This window comes from Panthera pardus, unplaced genomic scaffold (assembly GCF_024362965.1).
Source record: "Panthera pardus isolate Hobbes unplaced genomic scaffold, ASM2436296v1 HiC_scaffold_16, whole genome shotgun sequence".
NCBI lineage: Eukaryota > Metazoa > Chordata > Mammalia > Carnivora > Felidae > Panthera > Panthera pardus.
Genome location: NW_026526721.1, coordinates 148,553,639 through 148,571,131, shown reverse-complemented (window position 1 = coordinate 148,571,131; position 17,493 = coordinate 148,553,639). Strand labels below are relative to the sequence as shown.

The window sequence follows — 17,493 nt, the reverse complement described above, 5'->3', positions numbered from 1 at the left end:
ATTCTTGTACCCCAATAAACGGGCTTCAGCTTTAAGAAATTACATATCGAGATGGCGTCATTAAGTTTTCTTCACGCAGGTCAGAGAGAAAACCAGTAATCAGAACGAGTGCTAAGAATGAAGAGAGGGACAAAGGTTAGAAGGGAGAGAGACCGGAGAGGATGGGAAGGAAGAAAGGAGGGACTAATGGATTTCCTCAAGATGGAAAAGCGAGCCCAGAAAAGACAAGCTCAGGGTGCAACCCCAAGTCTACAGGTGCTAAAACGAAAAGTCTCTGTATCGCAAAGCAGCGGGTCACCTGAATTAGGAACAAAAAGTCAGTCAGCCGACACAGTCCATGTCCGGCCACTGGGTGCCTCCAAATAAAAGCTGACCAACATTTCATCGGGAGCTGCACAGAGACAACTGCTCAGGTCACTGCCTTTAGCACCGCCTGGCGTCAGCCTGGTGACACATGCCATTCTCACCAGACAGGGAGCAGAGGAGCAACTGATTCTCTTTAATGCCCAGCACTTCAAGCTCTCTCTCAATTCATGCAGCACATGGGCTGGGATCGTTTTCTTGCTATCACACTCTCACCTGGCCACCCCGCTGTGAGTTTACAGAGAAGTGGTGTCACAGCCGCTTCTGCATGTGAATTCTGATGAGCTGCAAATGAAAATACGTGTGGTCCCCTCGGCACACTGATTGACATGCGTCCTCCCTTCTGCTGGCGTGCATGACAACGGATGGGCACAGGTAGGTGAATGCTGGTGAGCCTGTGTCTGTGGGAGTTGTGCAGAGAAGGGGTGCTGATCTTTAGAAGATGCCCCTGAGCTTCTGTGACACGCATACACCATCCATAGAAGACTGGAGTTTGTCACCAATCTTAGAATCTCCTCTCTCAGGGCATGAGTAACACAGTAAACAACCAAAACAAACACACAGGTTTACACACACAAAAACCTACAGTGGAAGCTGTTGGGTACAGTCATCATAAAGACGTGACTGCCGGTTGACCCCGGTGACTGAAGGCTCCTCACCCTTGCCCTGTCCTTGGAATGTGGGTTCTGCTCGCCTTCCCCGCTCCCAGAGGCTGCTCCAAGGACACAGCCATGAGATGGCGATGGGCTGTGAACACCTGAGCGGCCAGCATGGCCGCACCCAGTTAAGGCCTCTTTCGAAACAAACTTCTAAGGTTTGGCAGGTGGCTGCACAGATCCAGTCTTGCTGCTGCCCGCCCAGGACAAGCCTCGTCCTTATGTGGGTTCCCTCTGCTTATTGAACTGCCACCTACCGAGCTGGAGTGGCCGGCCTCCTCCTTCACCTCTCCCTGCCCTTCCAGTACCAGGGTCAGTTTCGGATTTCACCCAGGAAGCTCCCTAGAGAGTTGTGAACCAAATGCAGGAGAAACAACCAACAGAACTTCAACCATGTCATCATGCTCTGAAGTGCCACAGAACGTAGGCTCCACCGGAACGACTCCAACAGCAACGGCTCTGAGCATACAAGTCACTGTCACCAGATCCACCAAGGGCAGGGGAAGAGGCCAAAACCTCAGACAGCTAGAAACGTCCTTTCAATCCATACAGAGGACAGGGAGCCCTTCCCCTCTTGTCCAGGGGGATGGAGCACCCGGCTCATCATTTCGCGTCAGCTGCCCCTTGCAGGTGCAAGAGCCGGGAGCTCCACTGGAAGCAAGCAGAAGGGAAAGCCCTGCCCCTGACACGTGCACAAGCGGGCAACCTTGTGACCTGCTGGAGGTTCAGGCCCACCTCCGAGGTCCCCTTCTGCTCCAACATCCTTTCATGCTAAACCCAAGGCTGTATCTTCCGGCAATGGAGAGAATAAAATGGAATAGGCATTGCTAAGAGAGTTATTTAAAATGAAGCCAGGAGGACATCGAGAGAGTGGGGCTCCTACACATCTTCTTTCTCAAACTCTCAGATTGGTTTTTTTTTTTTTTTTTTTTTGGTTGAACTCAGGTAAAAGTCAAGGCATCTATTTATGTTTTAATGCACATAGGTGGATTTTCTGTATAACATCAGCCCAGCTACCAATCACATACAGATTAACATAACTGTAGATATACCAGCACCAATGCATCTTTTCTTCAAAACAACTTATGGAAATCTTCGCTTTCCTTTTAAAACCTCCAACCTCCTCTGTCTCCCCAGAGCACGTTTTCTATTTCAAAGCTGTATCTCCCGGATTGCAATCTCTAAGACTCCAAGTGTAAGTGCACAGTTTATTTCATAGCTTGAAGTTTTGTCTTTGTTTGACACTTCTCAAATGTTTATTTGAAAGCAAGGTAAATAATATCAAATTATGTCAAGTATCAAATGTCTATGCTTTACTGGAGTCAAACAAGACAGTTCTGCACAGTCTCAAATATTTACTTGTGGATTATAGCAAAGATCACTCCAATGTAAGTTTTAGCACAAGACAGGCATCCCTCATCCATGCCTTCCCAATGTGCATCTGACCAATAGGTTGTGGGGTGAAACAATGTCCTCAGAGTCCTGCTTTCTTCAGCCCCCTAAAAGAATCCTAAATACTAGAAGCCACCCCAGTTACCAGAAGTCCAACGTCATCACATATATATTGGAAGAGGGGGGAGAAGAGGTATCATTACAATTTTTTAATTTTTTTTAATTCATATCCACATTAGTTAGCATATAGTGCAACAATGATTTCAGGAGATTCCTTAGTGCCCTTACCCATTTAGCCCATTCCCCCTTCCCATAACCCCTCCAGTAACCCTCTGTTTGTTCTCCGTATTTATGAGTCTCTTCTGTTTTGTCCCCCTCCCTGTTTTTATATGATTTTTGTTTCCCTTCCCTTATGTTTATCTGTTTTGTTTCTTAAAGTCCTCATGTGAGTGAAGTCATATGATGTCTATCTTTCTCTGACTAATTTCACCGAGCATAATACTCTCCAGTTCCGTCCACATAGTTGCAAATGACAAGACTTCATCCTTTTCGATTGCCAAGTAATACTCCATTGTATGTATATACCACACCTTCTTTGTCCATTCATCCATCGATGGACATTTGGGCTCTTTCCATACTTTGGCTATCGTGGATAGTGCTGCTATCAACACGGGGGGGGGGGGGGGGGGGCGGGGGGTGCATACAGTCTTTTTAATTAGAGGTTTAACAATACAGAAAACAGAACTGACTTGGACAGAATGAATGCGAGCTCCCATATTTAAAAACAAAAAGAGGGGCGCCTGGGTGGCGCAGTCGGTTAAGCGTCCGACTTCAGCCAGGTCACGATCTCGCGGTCCGTGAGTTCGAGCCCCGCGTCAGGCTCTGGGCTGATGGCTCGGAGCCTGGAGCCTGCTTCCGATTCTGTGTCTCCCTCTCTCTCTGCCCCTCCCCCCGTTCATGCTCTGTCTCTCTCTGTCCCAAAAATAAATAAAAAATGTTGAAAAAAAAAAATTAAAAACAAAAAGAGGGTTTTTTTTTTTAATTTTTTTTTAAACGTTTTTTTTTATTTATTTTTGGGACAGAGAGAGACAGAGCATGAACGGGGGAGGGGCAGAGAGAGAGGGAGACACAGAATCGGAAGCAGGCTCCAGGCTCCGAGCCATCAGCCCAGAGCCTGACGCGGGGCTCGAACTCACGGACCGCGAGATCGTGACCTGGCTGAAGTCGGACGCTTAACCGACTGCGCCACCCAGGCGCCCCACAAAAAGAGGTTTTAATGTGAATTTGTATAAATTTGAAAATACACGCAAACACCCACGTACACAAACACATCCGGAAATCTTTACAAATACGGGAACGGTTTATTGATTATTCGTTATTTGGGGTGGTCTTCCCCGCTGATGTCCTCCTGCGTTACAGAAAACAGCCTACCCTATTTTGGAGGTACCACCCGAATCCTCTCCCCTGCACTCATTTGAACGCCATCCCTTCACCGAGCTGCCCCGAACACCAGCCGCGCCAGGCCCGCCCTAGACGCCGATGCCACGTTGCGCTCCGGCAGGCACCTGCCGTCACGGGGCTTCCCACCCACTTCCCACGCAGCGGGCGCGCGGGGAGACAGACGGGGCCCAGGGGAGTACGGCCCGCCGATCAAGTCAAGCCGTGCTCCCGCACACCAGGGAGCGGGGCGCTGCTGAGCTGGCGAGACCAGGAAAGTTTGTAGGCAGGGCAGGGGCATGGGGCCGGCCAGGGAGGACCAGCAGGCTTGAAAAGGGTCTAGGACCCGAGGAAGGACGCAAACCCAGGGACCCGGGAACCCGAGGTTGAGAGAAATGGGACATTACGAAGGCGCGCTGAGGCTGACTACTCTGAACACGTGGATGACACCTGCGGAATGCATACTAAATCTCGGCTGATGATAAGTGACTAGGTTAGTCATTTCTCTTGGATTCACTGGAGTTGAACACAAACCAGATATACTCCAACTTAAAAGAAAAAGCAACAGCAGCAACTAGAAATACGCCGTGGCTGTTCCAGACATACATCGGTTACAGGGCCACGGCACGGACTGGGCCGGGCGACCGGACATCATCCTCCTGGTTAGCTCCACGGGGCCCGCGGCCTGCTGGCTTCTCTGAACTCCTCACCTCACCTGGGACCCGTCTTCATGACCTCACCTTAGCAACTTGCTGGCACTCAGGCCCGTGGCACGGACCTCACGCTGAACCCGAAGTACCCAGAGTCTACCTCTGGCTGCAAAGGCCAGCACCCTCTCCTTCGTGACATCACGCAGAGGGCACAATGTTTTCTAGAGATGTGTCAGCTGTATGGATTCTTACCTACCCCTACCTACGAAGTTCTACCACCTGTGAAGAGCTCATACCGTTACTGATTCTGTTACCATCTACAGCTAGGATTTAGCTGTGGAAGAGCCCGAGGCTCAATCGTTTCCCCCTTGTCGGGGCATCTGCTGGTTCCGGATGAGGCAATGTGAAGATACTCGAAGCCAAAGGATAACCAGAGCAATTCTTAAAACTCCTCAGAACCTCTGCACTTGAGGGACATTCATCAGCGAGTCGCGGTTTTGTTTTCAACTCCAGAATCGAACTTCTTTTGCATGAAAGCTCTTAGAGAATGACACTTATGACTTTTAAGAGATCAGGTTAGGAAGAGAATACAAGGGACTCTGGATGTGAGACGCCGATGTCAAACAGCAAAAATGAAAGAACAGCGTATCATTAGCTGTTTTTGGTTTTTAATGGAACTCACGGGCCTCCATGTGCTCCCCACGAACGCCTCAGAGCCTCCATGTGGCTGGAAACCTAAATGAAGTCTCGGAGAAGATAATGGAGCTTTAATGATGGAAATAGTAAGAAAATTAAATCTAATCATGTTCCATTAAGCATGCTCTTAGCTCCCATTTTTACTAAATTATTTTAGTATGATTTTGCCTCTGTCTATTGAAATAACCTTTTATGGCCATTTGATTTGCAAGCACAAATAAGTCTCATTTATTTTCCACTATGAAACCCTGTGGGGTTTATAAGAAGAAATGGATCATCTAAAATCTTACCCCCTGGGGGCACCTGGGTGGCTCAGTCGGTTGGGCATCCGACTTCGGCTCGGGTGATGGGCTCGCGGTCCGTGAGTTCAAGCCCCGCATCGGGATCAGTGCTGACAGCTCAGAGCCTGAAGCCTGTTTCAGGTTCTGTGTCTCCCTCTCTCTCTCTCTGCCCCTCCCCCACTCACGCTCTGTCTCTCTGTCTCTGAGAAATGAATAAAACCTTAAAAAAAAATTTTTTTTTTAAATCTTACCCCCTCCACAATCAGGAAGTGACCAGGGAGGGGAGTACTTTGAGATTTTATATGTGTATCTGTGAGGAGAGCATTACACTAGGATTAGGATCTCATTCAGCAATAACGTATCACCTGCGAGAGAGACCATCTTCAACCAGCCACAGCTGCCATACCAGCCTTGAAGGGGAGCCACGATCGTCCCCACTTCCTGTGCTGGTGGTCACCTCACCACCTCTGACCTTAGTCCTCATGCTCGTCCTCCTCCTCCCACTCTTTGATGGACTTTTATCATGTTTGGAGTGCTTTGTTACTACTGGGCAAAACCGCTGGAGCGTTTGCTTCCAGGAGATGCTCCTACATGGCCACTTAGGTATGAGTTCTAGAATACACAGCAGCGAGTTGCAAGCAATCATGCACTCAGCCCAGGGGCACACAGACATGGAACACAGCGAAGGACGGCGGGGGTGGCTGTTCGCCCTGGGCTCTGCAGAGAACAGAATCGCCTGTCAGAATACTGCAGGTGTGGTTTTAAATATTCTTTCCAAAGCACGTTTACTTCCAACATGTGTAATGATGAAAAAGCTAGGTATAGCTGGAATCACAACTTGCTAAATAGAGGGGTCTCTGGTTCAAATCCTGATCACGCCTGTCAAGAATTAGAGGACTGAGGCGATGCCTGGGTGGCTCCATCAGTTAAGTATCTGACTTCAGCTCAGGTCATGATCTCGTGGTTCGTGAGGTTGAGCCCCACGTCGGGATCTGGGCTGACAGCTCAGAGCCTGGAGCCTGTTTCGGATTCTGTGTCCCCCTCTCTCTGCCCCTCCCCTGCTCACTCTGTCTCTCTTTGTCTCTCAAAAATAAATAAATGCTAAAAAATTAAAAAAAAAAAAAAGAATTAGAGGATTTAGGAGGAAAAATTCGCATTCAGCAGGAATGATAACTATGGGAAAAGAGGCTGCAAAAACGCCACCCAAGGACCAGACAGGAGTCCAAACCCATTGTTTATTCTAATTCTATTTTAAGGACTGAAAAGAAGATCAAAAAACATGACAAAGAACAAATTTATTAAACAAATGTCAACTATAGACCATAAAGTTAAATAAGGATGTAATAATTATTGACATCTGCACGGAGTATGAGAGGAATTCCCAAACCAGGAGAAGGAGAAATACACAGAAACGCACTAATAATGGGGCACTATATTCACTTCCCTCAATCTAAGATTAAGGAAAAAATCAGTAAGGTATATCTTTTACATATATGATATAGCTTATAGATATAGAGCTTACAGATAAATGCCAAATTCTGAACCCTACAGAGAATAAGAGAACAGTTTTCAAATGTTGAGAGAATTCAAGAAATGTACCACAGCATATACAAAGAAGCATCAATAAATCTCCCCCAAATAGAAATTTATTCATTGGACTAATACTATAAATATAAAAAACCAAACAAGTTTTTATTAAGTGCAATTTTAAAATTCTTGAGGGAAATACAAATCAAAATTGAAAATGTTTACAAAAATAAAGATAATGAAAACGTTACATATTAGAATGCAGGAGACACTGCTAAAGCAGTTTATAAAATAAAAACATATAGCATTAAACACCACAATAAAAATGCTAAAACACAGGAAGTATTCAATTTTTAAAAGCTACAAAAAGATGAAGCTAGTGAAAGCAAGCAACAGGATGAAATTTAAAAAGATAAAAGAAGAATTTAATCGATTAGAAGATTTTTGCCTCTACTAAGATATATTAAGTCACAAAGGCCAATACTGCCTTATAATAACCAGAAAACTCCAGACAAATTATAAAATCATATTTGTAGAGACATCAGAGAGCTGTGGAAGCACCAAGAAGGAGGTAAACTAAAATTCTAGATAGTAGAGAAATTTTCCAAGGTCAACTGATAATTCCATTTCTTCTTCCAGGGTCATCTGGATGACCTCAGTACATACAGGAGGCTCCAATGTGAGAAACTCTCAAAGGTTTTAACACTCGGATGGGGCTGGAAGGATGAACAGGAAATGTAAGAGGCCTCATACCAAAGCAGCATCCCTCAAACATTTGATGGGTGCTACAGGAGGTTGATAAGATGAACAGAAAATCTGTAAAAGGTGGAGTAGAATCTCCCACAGTTGGTAGTACCTAAGAAATAATAACCATTCAGTCACCGTATGTCTTTTGATTGGAGCATTTAGTCCATTTACATTTAAAGTAATTATTGATAGGTATGAACTTACTTCCATTTTGCTCCTTGTTTCCTGGTTGTTTTCGTAGTACCTCTCTGTTCCTTTCTTCTTCTCTTGCTCTCTTCCCTTATGGTTTGATGACTTTCTTGAGTAGTATGCTTAGATTCTTTCATCTTTTTGGTATGGATACCACTAGGCTCAGATATAACATCTTGTGCATACAGCAGTCTATATTAAGTTGATGGGTGCTTAAGTTGAAACCTATTCTAAAAGTGCTAAATTGTTACACCCACTCCCTATTTTTTTAAGTTTATTTATTTTGAGAAAGTTGGGGGGAGGGTCAGGGAGGGAGGGATAGAGAATCCCAAGCAGGTTCCTTGCTGTCAGTGCAGAGCAGATGTGGGGCTCAATCTCACGAACTGTGAGATCATGACCTGAACCAAAATCAAGAGTCTGGACGTTCAACCTACTGAGCCACCCAGGCACCCCTCTCCCACTCCCCATTTTACGTATATGGTGTGATAATTTACATCCTTTTATTTTGTGAATCCCTTGACTGATTTTTGTAAACATAACTGATCTTACTGCTTTTGTGCTTTAACCTCCATAGTGATGTTAATCTATGCAATTTTATGGATGCACAATAAGTAATTAATCTACAACCTTTATGTGTTTGCATTTATCTGTGAAATTCTTCTCTTTCATAATCTTTTTTTTTTTTTACTCCTAATTATAGCATTTCTTTCCACTCAAAGAATTCCCTTTAATGTTTCTTATAAGTTTGGTTTAGTGGTGATGAACTCCTTTGTTTGTCTAGGAAACTCTTTCTCTCTCCTTCTAGTGTGTGCCTTGCTGGGTAGGGTATTCTTGCTTGTAGGTTTTTACTTCCAGTACTTTGAATATGGCATGCCACCTCCTCTGGCCTGCAAAGTTCCCACTGAAAAATCAGCTAACATACTTAAGGGGTTTCCCTTGTATGTAATGGTTTTCTTCTCTCTTCCTGCTTTTAGAATGTCTTCATTGCTACTTTTTGCCTTTTAATTATTATGTGACTTTGTGTGGACCTCCCTGAGTTGATTTTGTTGGCGGGGCGGGGGGGGGGGGCGGATCTCTGTGTGTCTCCTGGATCTGATGTCTGTTTCCTTACCCAGATGAGGGAAATTTTCAGCTAATATTTCTTCAAATAAATTTTCTGCCCCCATCTGTCTCTTTTCAATGAGATCCCTGCAATGCGAGTGTTATTATGCGTGATGATGTCACAAAGTTCCCTTAATCTATTCTCATTTTTTGTTATTCTTTTTTCTTTTTGCTGTTCAGTTTGGTTGCTTTCCATTACTCTGTCTTCCAGCTCACTGCTGTGTTCTTCTGTATCCTCTATTCCACTACTGATTCTCTCTAGTGTATTTCTTTTATTTTGGTCACCGAGTTCTTCATCTCCAACTGGTTCTTTTTTACATTTTCTATCTCTTTGTTGAAGGTCTCAGTGAGATCCTCCACTGTTTTCTCAAGTCCAATAAGTACCTTTGGAACTATGACTTGGAATTCTCTATTAGGCATATTGCTTATTTCACTTCAGGCTTTTGCTGCGGTTTTGTTCTCTTCTTTCATTTGGAACATACTCCTCTGCCCCCTCCTTTAGTCTAACTCTCCATGTTTGTTATTGTTACTAGGAAGGTCAGCTCTGCCTCCTCATCTTGAAAGTAGTGGCCTTATGAAGAAGCGGCCCTGTGGTGCTCTGTCACAGAATGCCCTCTGCTCACCAGAATCAGGCATTCCAGGGATGTCTCCTTAGAGAGACTGCATGCACCTTACTTCTGTGGCTGAGCTGTGTCTGTCTTCAGTCCAGTCAGCTGCAATGACCCACTCTGCCTGCTTTGGGTGCACTGGGCAGGGTTTGGTCCCGGTGCTATTAAGGGCCTGTCTGGAACCTTGGGGCCCAGACTTGCAGTTGGGTGGGAGAGGCACTCAGAACAGACACCCTCAGTCCATGTGCTGGGGCTGCAGGTGCACAGAGTTCCAGGGTGCGCTCCCTGCACTGTACCGAAAGGCTTTAATTCATCTACAACAAAGGAGGCAATGTGTACAATGAGGAAAACACGTACCTCCAACAAATGGTGTTGGCAGAACTAGACAGCTACATGCAAAAGAATGAAACTGGACCACTGTCTTACAGCACACACAAAAATAAACTCAAGATGAAGACTTAAATGTGAGACATGACCATAAAACTCCTAGAAGGAAACATAGCCAGTAATTGCTTTGACATCAGCCTTAGCAACATTTTTCTAGATGTGTCTTCTGAGGCAAGGGAAACAAAAGTGAAAATAAGGTATTAAAAATGCACCAAATAAAAAGTTTTACATGGCAAGGGAAACCATAAAAAAAAAAAAAAAAAATATATATATATATATATATCCAAGAAGGTAACCTACCGAATGGGAGAAGATACTTGTGATGATATATCCAATGAGTGGTTAATATCCAAACCATTAAAAAAAAAAAATCAAAAATTTTTCATTTTAAAAAATGGGCAGAAGACCTGAACAGACATTTTTCCAAAGAGGACATACACATGGAGGGCAGACAAACGAAAAGATGCTCAACATCACTCCTCATCAGGGAAATGCAAATCAAAACCACGATAAGCTACTGCCTCACATATGTCAGAATGGCTAAAATCAAAACGACAAGAAATAGCAAGTGTTGAGAAGGACGTAGAGAAAAAGGAAGCCTCGTGCACTGGTGGCAGGAATGCAAATTGGTGCAGCCATTATAGAAAACAGTATGAAGGTTCCTCAAAAAGTTAAAAATTGAATTACCATATGATCCACTAATTCCAGTACTGGGAATTTACCCAGAGGAAACAAACGAACAATTCAAAAGATATGTGCACCCCTATGTTTACTGCAGCATTATTTACAATAGCCAAGATATGAAAGCAACCCAAATATCTATCTATAGATGAGTGAATAAAGAAAATATGGTACGTTCCACATACAAGTGAAATTATATGGTATTTCTCTTTCTCTGACTTATTTCATTTAGTATAATACTCTCTGGCTCCATCCACATTATTGAAAATGGCAAGATTTCATTCTTTTTTATGGCTGAGTAATATTCCAGTGTGTGTGTGTGTGTGTGTGCGCGCGCGCGTGCGTGTGTGTGTATACACACACCACTTCTTTATCCATTCATTAGTTGGTGGACACTTGGGCTGTTTCCACACTTTGGCTACTGTAGATAATGCTGCTATAGATATCAGAATACTTGTATGTCTTTGAATTAGTACTCTTTTGTACTCTTTGGGAAAATACCTAGTAAATCAACTGCTGGATTATAGGGTAGGTTTGTTTTTGTTTTTGTTTTTGTTTTTTTTTTTTGCTTTATAAGGAATCTCCATACTGTTTTCCAGAGTGGCTGCACCAGTTTGCATTCCCACCAATAGTGTGAGAGGGTTCCCCTTTCTCCACATCCTCGCGAACACCTGTAATTTCTTGTGTTGTTTATTTTAGCCATTCTGACAGGTATGAGGTGATGTCTCATTGTAGTTTGGGTTTTTACGTGTAACTTAAGTAACAAAATAAATGAGCAAGGGGGGAATAAAAAGAAATAGAGAGGCAAACCAGAAAACAGACTCTTAACTATGGAGAACAAAATGATGGTTCCCAGAGGGGAGGGCGGTGAGGGGATGGGTGAGAAAGATGATAGGGATTAAGGAGGCACTTCCTGTGATGAGCACCAGGTATTGTATGGAAGTGTTGAATCACTGCATTGTACACTTTAACCTAATATTCCACGGTGTGTTAACTACCTGGGATTTAAGTAAAAACTTAAGAATTGGCAGTATTTCTGAAAATGGGTATGAAGACAGAGATAAAACAGAAGACCGAGTGAACATCTATTTAAAGGATATTTAGAGCCAATCCCCTCCCTGACTCGGCTCAGTGGATGGCAGCCATGTCTATACATTCCCAAGCAGAAGTCTGGGGTTTTATTCTCTGGAAAGGTCTCTGAACTGCAGGATTGCAGGCGCAGGCCCTAACGTGAACCCTAAACACAGCCCCAGCCCTAACCCCTACCCCTAACCGCTGGAGAGGTCTCTGAACTCCAGGTGCCAGGCACAAACTTTTACCCTAACCCTACCTCTAGATCTGAGAAAATGGGTTCCTGAACACACAATAAGGAAAGCTGAGAAGGGGCCTAGTTATTCTGGAGAAGACCCAAACATTTAAGAATTGGTAATACTTCTGAAAATGGGTGTGAAGGTAGAGATTAAAAACAGAAGGAGTAACTGAATATTTAGAGTATTTAGAGCCCCAAGCCCCTCCTTGTGTCAGCTCGGTAGATGACTGCCACTCTATTCTCCCCCCAGCAGATGTCTGAGGTTTTATTCTTTAGAGAGGTCTCTGAACTGCAGGATACCAGGCACATACCTTTACCCTGGCCCTAACTCTAACCTTCACTCTCACCCTGGCCCTAACCCTACATCTGGAGGAAAAAAAAAAAAAAAAAAAAAAAAAAAGATGTGGTATACATATACAATGGATTATTACTCACCCATGGCAGGGAGGGGGAAGAAATCTTGCTATTTGCAAAAACGTGGATGGAGCCAGACAGTTTTACGGTAAGCAAAATAAGTCAGAGAAAGACAAATACCATATGATTTCACTCATATGTGGAATTTAAGAAATGCAACAAAGGAGCAAAGGGGGAACAAAAGAGAGAAGCAAACCAAGAAACAGACTCTTAACTATAGAGAACACACTGATGGTTGCCAGAGGAGAAGGGGGTAGGCAGATGGGTGAAATAGGTGATGGGGATTAAGGAGGGCACTTGTCATGATGAGCACTGGGTTGTCTGTAAGTGCTCTTTGTTTTTTAATGTTTATTTATTTTTGAGAGAGAAAGAGAGACAGAGCATGAGTGGGGGAGGGGCACAGAGAGAGGGAGACACAGAATCCGAAGCAGGCTCCAGGCTCCAAGCTGTCAGCACAGAGCCCCATGTGGGGCTCCAACTCATGAACCTTGAGATCATGACCCGAGCCAAAGTGACGCTTAACCAACTGAGTACCCAGGCGCCCTGTAAGTGTTGATTCACTATATTGTACAAGTGAAACTAATATTACACTGTTAACTGGAATTTAAATAAAAACTTTAAAACAAAAAAAAGCACATTTATCTTGCTAAGCAACTGAGTAATGTGTAAAATTTTTGAATCACTATATTGCACACCTGAAACTAATATAACGCTGTATATTAATTACATTTCAATTTAAAAGTACATTTGAAGAAAGAAAAGAAAAGAAAAAAGAAAAAAGGAAACAGAAAGAAACAAACAAACCAACTGTGACTAGTCAGGAAAAGGACTCCATCCAAGCATTCACATGGGCTCCCCCTTAAGGTATTTGTCAGATTCTGAAAGTAGATGAGCATTAAGTTTGAGAACGAGGCTGGGACATCCTGAAAGGTAGAGTTGATTCCCCCCGTCTTGCAGGACTGAGGGGACCGACAACTACCACGTGTTAATCAAAAGTCCAGGAAAGCCAAGCCAAAAGAACTGAACTGTACCAGAATTAATTTTTTTTTAACGTTTATTTATTTTTGAGACAGAGAGAGACAGAGCATGAACGGGGGAGGGGCAGAGAGAGAGGGAGACACAGAATCGGAAGCAGGCTCCAGGCTCTGAGCCATCAGCCCAGAGCCCAACGCGGGCTCGAACTCACGGACCGCGAGATCGTGACCTGAGCTGAAGTCGGACGCTTAACCGACTGAGCCACCCAGGCGCCCCTGGACTGTACCAGAATTAGAACCAAATCTTAACAGCCCTGACCCAGCTTACTCTCTAATTGGACTAAGTTGATCAGACTCTACCCCTAAACGTCTAAGAAAAAAGAGGTGGGGTCTCTCTCTGATAGAAGATATAATATCATCAGTCATCTCTATAGTGTTTACCTAAGATAGTATACAACAAAACATTGCTGGACATGTGGAGGCGCCTGGGAGGCTCGGTGGGTTGAGCGTCCGACTCTTGATTTTTGGCTCAGGTCACGATCCCAGGGTGGTGGGAAGGGCTCTGTGCTAAGCATAGGGCTCCGTGCTGAGCATACAACCAAGCTTTAGATTTTCTCTCTTCCTCGGCCCCTCTCCCCTACTTGTGCATGTGCTTTAAAAAAGAAAAAAAAAAAAAAAAGCTAGACATGCAAACAGGCAAGAAAATTTGACCAATATTAAGAGGGAAGAAAATGCTGGAGTTACCACAGAAGGATTTCAAAATAATTATGAATAATGAAGAAAACAGTGGCAAAACAGATGGAATAAAGGGAGATTCACAGAAAGCTGTAATCTGTTTAAAAAATCAAACGGACATCCTAGAATTGAACAATTAAAAATATCTATATTAACAACATCATGGATGGGCTTGAAACGTAATTTAGATACAACTAAATCCATGCTTTGTCTTCTAGAAGATAGGTTAAAAAATAACTAAACAGAAAGGGAAAGAAATGATGGAAACAATGTTTAAGACTGTAAGTGAACATGTGGGACACTCAAAAGATCTAACAGGTAATATTTGAGCCCAGAATGAAAAGGGAATGAGCAACAATGAAGGAACAAAGCAGAAGAAATACTGAAAGAGGTAACAGCCAAGTACTTTCTGCAACTGATTAAAAAAGTATTTTAAATTAGCAAAAAAAAAAAAAACCTTAACCCACAGATTCAAGAAGCTCAGTTAATCCAAAACAGGTTAAAAATAAAACACAGAAGCAGATCATAGCAAAACTGAAGAAAACCAAAGGCCAAGTGAAAATCTTAAAAGCAAAATGTCAAGGTCAAAAGAGCAAAAGTGGGGCGCCAGGGTGGCTCAGTCGGTCAAGCATCCAACTTTAGCTCAGGTCAGGATCTCACTGTTCGTGGGTTTGAGCCCCACATCAGGCTCTGTGCTGACAGCTCAGAGCCTGGAGCCTGCTTCAAATTTGTGTCTCTGTCTCTCTCTGCCCCTCCCCCACTCGCGCGCGCGCTCACGCACGCGCTCTCTCTCTCTCAAAAATAAACATTAAAAAAAAATTTTTTAAAAAGGACAAAACATTACCCAACAGTATTCTTTCTATCCCCCTGCTCATCCTGGTTTTCAATTACTAGCGTTTGATATAATGGATGCTTCCGTCCCCATCAGAAGTGAGTTCATTATAGTCAAAGGATCATCCAAGCCAGTGAGTATGGTTAGTGATCATTAAGAACTCTTATAACAATGGGTTTGCCTTAATTTTCAAGTACATGATGTAAGTGATGTATACATTCTCTTAAATGTAAACATATTTCATTTAGCTAAAATGATCAAAACTAGGGATTAGAGAACAAAAATCTAATGAATTGATTTCCTGTTTCAGATCTGTCAATCTCTCACCTGTAGTAACAGGGTTCTGGGGGATAAAACAGACAATTGCATTAAATTTAGCTTTATTTTCTCCAGATTATCATAACCAATGTCATTACTGCAAGATATTTTAGTTGAATAAACAAATATGTCAGGAAGGGAAGGAGGGAGGGAGAGAGGAAGGGGAATGGGTTTGTATTGTTGGGCTGTTTTCAAGTAGTCCCTAATCACCTTGGCTCCCAGGAGGAAAGTTCTGTGAAAATAAACCCTCTGAAAGTCCTTGCAGAGAGGCCAAGGGTCTTGGCACCTCTCTTGACCCATCTCAATAGTGATGGTAACAGTAAGGGAGGAGGAAAGGTAAACACTGGAAAGTTAGCATCTTCCTCTCCCCCAACAGAAATCGGCCCAGGTAAGGGGAGGGATTTCAAAGACTCATCTCACTTGACTAAAATCATTAGTGCTTGCTAAGTACACAAGTCTGACAGAGAGGATACAAATGAAAATCAGGGGGAAAAAAAATGTGGAAACCGACACATTATCCTCCTAAGTTTATAACATACATTTACTAAGCATCTACTCTGTCCCCAGCATTGTGCTCCCGTCCACTCCACAGTCTCACATACCCAATGAGGACTTGACCTACAGTGGCCTGCAGAGCCGTGTCATCGCACTGGGAAAAATTCCTCGTAACGACGAAGTCTATACATTATTCCTCACAATAAATCAAGTAATTTATGGAAACGAAACAAACCTTAATAGAGAAGACCGAGGTCTTCACTTTTCTAGAAGTAGGGTTCTGGTCAAAATGTGCAGAAGTACTAAAACATCTAAAGAAGAAGAATGAGGAAAAGCTGAAATGAAAAACATTATTTAGAAGTGTGGGTGGAAATTTCACCAGAATAGACGTTAAATCAACCAAGCAGGCAAGGAAGCTAGCTTGGGAAGAGACCTAAACATGTATATGCTTTCGCATCATTTTTAAAAAATGTTTTAATGTTTGTGTATTTTTGAGAGAGTCAGAGAGAAAGTGAGCTGGGGAGGGGCGAGAGGGAGACACACAATCCGAAGCAGTCTCCTGGCTCTGAGCTGTCAGCACAGAGCCTGATGTGGGGCTTGAACTCACGAACCGAGAGATCATGACCTGAGCCGAAGTCGGATGCTCACCGACTGAGCCACCCAGGCGCCCCGACGTCACATCATTTTAAAAGTGCTTTTTCCGAACAGTGGGAACGGACGGGCCCTTTACAGAACTGTGCAGAGCGGAGTATTTAACAAGAGTAAAGGTAGTAGACCACAGTGGTTAACAGTATAGACTCTGGGTCAAGATACTACCAACTCTTACCAGCCTTGACCTTGGCAAGTTACTAACCTCCCCATGCCTCTGCATGCTTCATCTGTAAAACGGGAAAGGAGGGGAGAAGGAAAACTACCTCATAAGGTTGCTATGAAGATCACAAGTTAGCACCGAGAATGGCGACTGGTATATACTAAACACCCTATGTGTATTTTAAATAAATTAAATATTAGGGAAAACCAAATTTAGATATTTACTTCAAAGCACAATCCACAGCAAATTTTAAGTAGATTGGAAAGTTCAGTGTTAAAAAATAAAACCACAACCATAAGAAAAAGAGGTACTTTTCAAATGAGGAGTAGGAAAAGCATTTTATACACTAACATCAGGGGCACCCGGGTAACTCAGTCAGTTAAGCGCCCGACTTCGCCTCAGGTCATGATCTCACAGTTCTTGAGTTCGAGCCCCGCGTCGGGCTCTGGGCTGACAGCCCAGAGCCTGGAGCCTGCTTCAGATTCTGTGTCTCCCTCTCTCTCTGCCCCTCCCCTACTCACACCCTGTCTCTCTCTCTCTCATAAAAATAAATAAACATTAAAAAAAATTTAAAAAGAAGACTAACATCAAAGACCAAATATTAAAGAATGCATATAGGAATTAAAAATTAATAAAAATGTCTCAAATCAACATAAATGTAGCAAAAAATCAAATGACAAACTAAGAAAATATTGCTGGGGTGCCTGGATGGCTCAGTCGGTTAAGCATGCGACGTTGGCTCAAGTCATGATCTCACACTTCATGGGTTCAAGCCCCGCATCGAACTCTGTGCTGACAGCTCAGAGCCTCGAGTCTGCTTCAGATGCTCTGTCCCCCTCTCTCTGTGCCCCTTCCCGACTCACGCTCTGCCTCTCTCTCTCAAAAATAAA

General features: G+C 43.5%; 1 protein-coding gene across 6 annotated transcripts in view; it reads right to left on the bottom strand.

Annotated features, from left to right (window-relative positions):
• The window catches only part of ULK4 (unc-51 like kinase 4), a 569,816-nt gene that overhangs the window by 250,189 nt on the left and 302,134 nt on the right, over positions 1-17,493 (bottom strand). The window lies entirely within an intron of this gene.